This window comes from Panthera leo, chromosome B3 (assembly GCF_018350215.1).
Source record: "Panthera leo isolate Ple1 chromosome B3, P.leo_Ple1_pat1.1, whole genome shotgun sequence".
NCBI classification, from domain to species: Eukaryota; Metazoa; Chordata; class Mammalia; order Carnivora; family Felidae; genus Panthera; species Panthera leo.
The window spans coordinates 85759404-85768164 of NC_056684.1; the positions used below are offsets into that span (position 1 = coordinate 85759404).

Sequence of the window (8761 nt, forward strand, 5' to 3'; positions counted from 1 at the left end):
TCATGAACAGTGTTGCAATGGGCTTCAGTAACCTTTTTAGCAACGGGATGGGAGAATGTGGAAGACAAACTGGGTCCCTGAAAGTAGATTCAAACAGAGATCATTAAAGGCAGTGTTGAGTGATCTTTCAGTTAAAGGTCTTAATTTTAACTATAAACAATGTTTTTATACATTAATCTGTTCTAAGAAACATCAGAGAACAGAGTATTCTAAATTTACTCCACCATCTTATCACCAAGTCAAGTCACTGTTATCTTTCTCTATGATTCCATTATATATACCAGTTATAAAATATTTAACATTATCAATTACGTTACATTACAATTCTATTACATATATCAAGAATAGCATTTATCATACCAAACTATGCCTAGCAATGTACAGAAATATGTAACGGTCTTTTTATACTTCTCCCCTACCCCCTACCAGCCATTGTAGTATTCAGCTCCAGATATTATAGTCTATGTGAAGGGCATCTCCTGGACTTGTGAAAATGCGTAGTCAAATACAAACCACAGTTCTTTCCGAAGAGGGAGTATTGCCTTTATTGGTCCACTGAGTAAACAGCATCAAATACATGAAAATCATTCAAGAAGTTCTCTATCTACACTCACTCCCTTGGCGATCTCACTCCAACCCATGGTTTTAATCACCATCTATGTGCTAACAACTTGTCAATTTACATTTTGAGTCTAGACTTCTCTTTCAAATCTAGACTTAAGTATCTGATTGCCTATTTGGCATCTGTGCTTCAATATCTAACAGACCTCTTAAAATTCACATGCCTAAAACTAGACTCTGGACCCTCTTCCTTCCCACCCCTACTAAAACAAAACAAAACAAAACAAAACAAAACAAAACAAAACACAAAGCAAAACCAATCTGCTCAACCTTAGACTCACTGTGGACTCCTCTTTCTCTCAAAATCCTATTCCAACCTATCAGGAAATCCCATTGGCTCTACTTCAAAATATATCCAGACTTCTACCTTCTCTCACTTCCTCTACTGCGCCTACTCTGGTCCAAGTCATGATCATCATTTCTCAGCTGATTAACTGCAACACCTCATTAACAGGTCTCCCTCCATCCACCTTTGACCCCTTCCATCTGTTTTCACCCAGGAGTCTGAATGATCCTTTTAAAGTGGAAGTTATTTCATGCCATTCCTCTGGTTAGCAATGGTTCCCCATGTCTCCCAGAGAAAAGCCATATGCAATCCTGGCCTGCATTCCTTCTCTCACCAATTTTCTTTCTACTCTCTCCCTCACTTTTTCCACTCGGCTACACTGACCTCTTCACTATTTCCCAAACTTGCAAGGACTACTTCAGCTTTCGGTCTTTGCACTTTCCATCCCCTCTGCCTGGAATGCTCTTCCCCCAGTCTCTACTTGGCCAACTACCTTCACGTGGTCAATGAGTAACCCTGACCACTCTAACAGAGAAGCCTGCCCCTCCTTACCCCAGCACTAATAAAACTCTTCATGCTGGTCTGTTTCTTTTTCTATAGGCCGTATCAATTTCTAACAGAGTACATTAATTACTTATTATATTTATTGTTTTATATCTGTCTCCTCCAGTAGAATATAAGCTTCACCAGGGCAGAGATCTTTATCTGTATTGTCCACTGATATGCACTAAGTACCTAAAACATGCCTGACACCTAGAAGTTGCTCAGTAAATATTTGCTGAAAAAAGAAATCCCATTATATAAAATCTACAATGATAAGATTCCTTTTTAGTGATATATAGAAGATAAAGTTTTAAGAATTTAGTGTACAGAATGAGAACTCAGTCAGTCATTCAAGGAATCAATGATAATGCTTTAAACAGGGAGTCTGCTGGTAGGTTCCGAGTCCACACCTATCCCTAAGTAGAACTGGATTATTCCAAAGATAATTTTGGCAAGTAACATTTTATGAAGCAGAAAACATTTCAACATCTCTGTGAACTACAAAGGAATAGCAATGCAGACAAAGAATTGAGGCAGTCAGATCCCCAAGATATCAGTTATAAGCAAAATCTGTTTTCCTTTTATCAAACCAAAACTCTTTGCATTGTTCTACAGTCCCTTCCTTAGCATTTTCAACTTAAATCTAAGACTTCTCTTTTGTTCTCTCAATTTCTAACCCTGTTTTAACCATTACCCTAAATGATTTTGTATAATGTGTTTAACTCTTGAAAATATAAATGAGTCTTTTTATTTTTTTAAAAAGAACCACAGAGGAATAAATGGTTTCAAACTGTGCAAACTTGAAATTCAAAAATAGAACAGCTACAGACAGAACTGATATTTTTTCATCTACTCTACTAGTCAAGCAAATCATTACAACATCCTATTTGATAGCCTGCCCAGAAAATGTGGTAGCCCTACTGAATTATAAGCAATGTGAGACTCATAAAGGGAAATCAAATATATTATGCTTTCCCCTAATAACAGTTAAGGCATACTACCTTTGTGGCACAGTAAATTAATATTATGCACACTGAATTGGACAAATAGGCAATGTGATTTGGCAGGTTTGAAAGATGCTGTTAAAAGTTATGCTTTTGGGCAAGCCACAGCCTTTCTTGAAAAATCTTGAAGTGAATATTTTGAAGTTTACTGTTAGCATGTATCTTTCTAGAGAAACTAACACAAGCAAGGCTGTTAGCACATATCTAAATGAAGTACAACACTTTTCTTAGTGCATATCCCTTGTTCATATAGAGTTTATTATCTGAGTTAAGAATTTAGAAAAATATATTTTAGAGGTATAGTATATGTACATATTATGATCCAGAAATCATAGTAGATTCAGCATATACAAAGGATGAAGAAAAGTTGAGGCAGAGTTTAAAAACAAGTGAGTTTTTTTAAATCACCCTTTGTATGCAAAGAAAGATTATGAAAAATTATGAAACTAATGAAAATCTCACTTATAAACAAAGTTTTTATAATAACTTTTTAAACTCCATTTCAGCTCAATGTAACATCTTTAAAAATTATTGTTTTGTATTTTAACTCAAAGGAAATTATCCTTTTCCTTTTCGTTATACTTAACTCTATATTAGACTTCAAGCAAGCTCCAAGTGCATTTGGGTTAGTGGATCAATTTTCAGATACGTTGATCTTTTATGGAAAGCTAATTGCTCTAGGTGGTCCTTAACACGATTGGTAATGCAAAGAGAAACACCAGGGGGAAATAAGCTGTGGATTAAGTTGGCAGACAGGAAAATACTTTCAGAAGTGTCTTTAAGGAGAAGGAAATGTGAATAAAAGAGAGAGAAATAGAGGTATCACTTGTTTTATTATATATATGATATATCTACATATATGTATAATAAATGCATACAGATACATATATATAAATGCATACACACACACACGCGTGTGTGTGTGTGTGTGTGTGTGTGTGTGTGTGTATTCAGAGGAAGTTTGCCTGTATTTTGTTTATCTAAAGTAAAAAAAAAGTTCAAGCTGACCAGCATTTCAACATTGGAAGTGTATGGAAATGCAGAAGGGCAGCTGAAAGGGGTTAGGACTCTGTGGCTTAGGGGAAGGGCAGCCTGTCGAGTTCCATTCTACAGAACACTTGCCCCATTCTGGTGACTCTGTTGTCTTACTGCTTCTCAAACAACTAGAAAGACAAAAATATCCTGCTCTGCCTCAGGACTTCTTTCTCACTTATAATATTGGTTTTTGTTTCTCCTTTTTTTTGAATTACCTAGAAAGAAGGAGCTCTCCATTTGTCCCAAGAGTCAGGAACAGAACCCAGTCCTTCCCTGCTTACCCCCCAGTCACGTAGTGAAGCTGGCTTTTCCAAGCAAGACGGCATGCCTCCCTTCCCAACTTTACGTTCAGTGGCATCATGTCGGTATGATCTGCCACACTGTCATGCAGATGTTTCTAGGCTTCACACACACAGATTTAGTAATGACAGCAAGGCTTCCATCTCTCAGAAAACAGCTTCCTTTCTCTGCTCTTTTCCAAGGATATGAGCACTTTAAAAAGAGGAGAATAAAGGTGGCTACAATGCCAGCTTTGCCCTTAGTCATCAGACAGACGTCTAGAAATAGGAAGAAGTCCTCAGGCAAATCCATAACCTCTTGCTAAGAGAAGAATTCAGAATTTTAGTTCACAAGAGGCTAGTTCTTTCTTATCTATAAGTCACAAACAACAATTGCCACCAAAGAAAGAGCAGGATGAAGTTACAATGCTTTTCTTCTTGTTCTAATTGGTATTATTTCTTGCAATCTATTATTCATCTTGATGGAGTAAAAGACTTGTGACTTAAAATACTTGCCATCATTGCTTTAATTAATATATAGCCAAGTTTCCTGCATTTAATAAATCACACTGCCTTAAAAACTTGCCTTTAGGTGTTTGTTCTTAATTGTATAATTGCTGAATGACCTAGTAGTACCATAGCTACAGAAACTCTTATTTTTAAACACGTATTTAATATCAGACTTTATGCCATGCTCCCATGAACTCCAGCTTACTGAGTCAGCTTACTGTACCTACACTTTAAGTAAATTCCATATACCACATTCTTTATCAAGGTTTGGCTTGTGGGGGAAAAAAAAGAAGGTTGACTTAGTTTTAGAGACTCCTCTCACTGCTATGTGGCGTTCACACAGTTTAATCACACAAGATTTCTACTAAATATAGATTAAACTAATATTTATGTCCACATGAAAAACTTGCAAAAATGAAACTGATTATACTTCATGTAAATTAAATACCAACAAGAAACAGTATTTGGGTACTAAAGTATAAGATACTACATAAACACAAAGGCAGATAAATTTCATTATCACAAACATTTAGTTATAATAGCACTGAATGTGCTACTACTCATAGAAACATTATCTAGATAATAAATAAATAATAATATAACAATCTACCCTGGAATTCTACAAGGTGCCTACAAAGTCTGAAAACATAGATGAATAAATATAATATTGTGAAGGGCCTTGTCCATCCATAAAAAACTAAATTAATATTAACTATTTTTCATACTTTAGACTCTGTTGACCTCATAGGAAAGGCATGGCTTTGACATTCACTCAAAGACTAGATTTAGCTACCAGATAATTTTTTTAAGTATAGCTTACATGTATGTTACATTAGTTTCAGGTGTACAACACAGTGATTCAACAATTTATACATTATGCTGTGTTCACCACAAGTGTAATTACCATCTGTCCCCACACAACACTATTAGAATATCACTGACTAAATTCCCTATGATGTGCCTTTTCTTCCCATGACTTATTCATTCCATCACCAGAAGCCTGTATCTCCCACTCCCCTTCACTCATTTTGCCCAACCTCCCATCCCCCTCCCCTCTAACAACCATTAGCTTGTTCTCTGTATTTATAGGTTGGATACTGTTTTTTGTTTGTTTGTTCATTTTTTTTAAGATTTCACATATAAGTGAAATCATATCATATTGACACAAGTTGCTTCTATACCTTGGCTATTGTAAATAATGCTGCAGTAAACATAGGGGTGCCTATATCTTTTCAAATTAGTGTTTTTGTTTTCTTTAGATACTCAATCGTGGAATTATTGGATCATGTAGTATTTTGTATTTTTACTTTTTTGAAGCACCTCCATACTTTTCTCCACAGTGGCTGTACCAATTCAGGCAATTTTTGAATAAATAAAAAGGGAAGAGCAATGTTTATATTATAACTCTAATTTCTTCATGTAAGACTTTGATTTATCTATAAGGATCAATTTCTTCATTTCCCTCTTATACACAAAAGTATTACAGGAGACATCTGGAACAATGGCAGAAACTAAAATGGCACTTATAAGCCTGGGAACAATACTGGAGCTCCTCCAAAATCCATTCTGTCTTTCATCCATGGCCATGATACCTCAGAAAGACGGCATTTTCTAGCACCTCTTGTGTGTGACCACATGAGTAAGTTCTCACCCATGTAAGGTGAGAATCACAGAGACTAAGACTATGAATCCACCTAATTTAAGAACTAATTTCCCCTTCCCACTAACTGGAGCTTCAGTGCGGTAGTGACTCAAGTTATACGTTATAGATAGGTGACAAGACAGGGCCTTAGAGGATGGTGGAGTAACCACTGGAAGGGACCTGTGTCCCAGAGTAATTATGGGGAGCAGAGATTTGATACTAAACTAAGCTATTGCCATCAGGACTTTACATGAAAGAGAAATATACTTTTCATTCTTTAAGACACTGTATTGTTAGGTCTCTTTGATACAGCAGTTAGGCTTTATCAGTTAGTTTAGGCCTAACACATGCAAATGCCAAATCAGGTAATGTAATCACACAGTTGTCAACTACATTATGAATTCACAAATGGTAACTTTTCTGAATTAAATTCAACCTACCACCAAGGAGGAAAGAGAATTCTGCTTTTTCTCAAAAAGAAGAGTGACAGGGGTGCCTGGGTAGCTCAGTCAGTTGAGCATCTGACTTCGGCTCAGGTCGTGATCTCGTGGTTCATGGGTTTGAGCCCCACATTGGGCTCTCTGCTGGCAGGGCAGAGCCCAGTTAGGATCCTCTGTCCCTTTCTCTCTCTGCCCCTCCCCCACTCTCTATCTCTCTCAAAAGTAAATATTTAAAAGATAAAATAAAAATAAAATAAAATAGAGAATTTGTAAAAGAAAAGTGAAAAAAGAAAAAGAAGAGTGACATCATGAAGCATGCCATCAAGACCAGGGCTATGAAGTTTACGGGGTTCACTAAGCTATGCCTAAGGCTTCTCTTGCTTTGTAATGGGTTTTGGAGCACCAGTAATTGAAAACTGAATCAAGAAAAAGATATTTAAACTTGATGTGGAAAATATGGCTCAAGTTGGACCATAATACAATTATCAAAATGAGCAAAGAGTCTAAAATGCCATTGTCTAGAAAACGAAACAATACCGTTTCTTCCATTGCAGAGTTTAATTTATTCATTATTTGTTTCACACGGCTTGAAAGATACCCCCGAAAGGATCTTTCGGTGTTTTGATGGTGCTAATAGTGTTTTCTAGAATGAACACATATTCCATGTTTTCTGTTTTACCTTACCAGTGAAAAGCTGGAAGAATTTGTGTGAGAGAAACAATGCTTATCTTATTCGTGCAGGTACTCAATTCCAACAAAAATAATTTGTCAAGGCTCCTTTGGTTGTTTGAGACAAAATTCAACACAAATCAGTTTAAATACAAAAGGGGAATTTGTTGGCTTATAATTGAAATGACGGAAATGGCAGGGATACTTGGCTCCAAGACTGTATCTCCCTTTCTCTCAACTGCTTGTCTCTGCTTGTCTTTATTCACTCTTGCTACAGAGATTTCCTAACACAGAGAGGTATCTGCCTGGGAGATCCCCCTGTTCCTACCCAGTAATCTTTAAGATGCAAGAGGCAAGCAGACACTTCTCCAATAACAGAAAAATTCCTGGCAGGGCTTTGATTGGCCTCACAGTGGTCACCTGTGAATCCCTAGTCCAATCACTGTGGGCAAGAGGTTGTGGACATCCGATTGGTCAGGCTTTAGTCACATGTTTACCTCTGGATGAAGGGTTATGGAAAACAGAATTTCAGAGTTTTAAATCTTTTTGTAACATCTTTTTCTTTGTAATTTGACAGATAAGACTGGGTTTGAAATATTTAAACAATACTCTTGTTGCTTCCTTCTACAAATAATTAAATTTTAATCCTAATTAACTGACTCCCTTTCCATACTGCTAACCATCCAATGACAGTGGTACTGGGACTAATTAATTGCACTTCATCTCAAAAAACACTTTCCTACTAGGAGCTCTTAGTTTATAGTTTGGTTATTCTATATTCCTGTGAGATCAGCAAACTTGGAAAGGAAATGAAATGGCTCAAGTTTTAAATATATATATACTGCATGAGATGTTATGTTAACTTGTGGATAAGGCCCTGGCTCACCTAAACTTGTCATTTATAAAGTATTTATTGTATCAGGGAAGGTGTGGAGAAATAGGGAAGACATAATCCGTGCTTGAAAGGTTTACATAATAACTCTGGAAGCCATTGCAATAGGGCATCATGATTATTAAAACTGTACACTGCTTCCTGGAGGGGCAAACAGAGGTAACTGGCTGCATGTTACAATCCACAGTTCAGTTTGGCATAGCATCTTGCACAAAAGTATATCCCAAACCACTTTACAGAAGTGAAATTTCCATTCTCAAGCCAATATATGCTATACATTACAGAACAGCTGTGTGCAAACGCTGCCTCATGGGGGGGAAAAAACCCTGAGGCATTAGGTCATGAGATGAAAATCCAAAGGAGAACTTAGGAGGCATGGACCAGTAGGGCAGAAAGGAGGGATAAGAGGAAACAGTGACAGGAAAGGAAACATGTTAATTTGCAAGATTTAGAAATAAATCCGTGATAAGCTTAAGATACATCCCACACTTTTTCCCCTAGAAAAAAAATCTAGACAATCTTTAAATTTTTTTTAATGTTTATTTATTTTTGAGAGACAGAGCACAAGCAGGGGAGGGGCAGAGAGAAAGGGAGACACAGAATCTGAAGCAGGCTCCAGGCTGTGAGCTGTCAGTACAGAACCTGATGTGGGGCTTGAACCCACGAACTGTGAGATCATGACTTTAGCCAAAGTCAGACACTTAACTGACTGAGCCACCCAGGTGCCCTGAGAGTAGGATAATCTTTTACATGATCCAGAGGAGTAGCAGCAGAAGTTAAACAAAAAAATCATGAAGTGAAAGCTGACAAACTTTCAAAGTAGTGGTATAATTACACAGGA

The 8761-nt window shown here is 36.9% G+C and overlaps 1 protein-coding gene across 1 annotated transcript in view; it reads right to left on the reverse strand.

Moving 5' to 3' along the window:
* SLC25A21 (solute carrier family 25 member 21) overlaps window positions 1-8761 on the reverse strand; it is a 485962-nt gene that overhangs the window by 199301 nt on the left and 277900 nt on the right. The gene's annotated exons all lie outside the window — the stretch shown is intronic.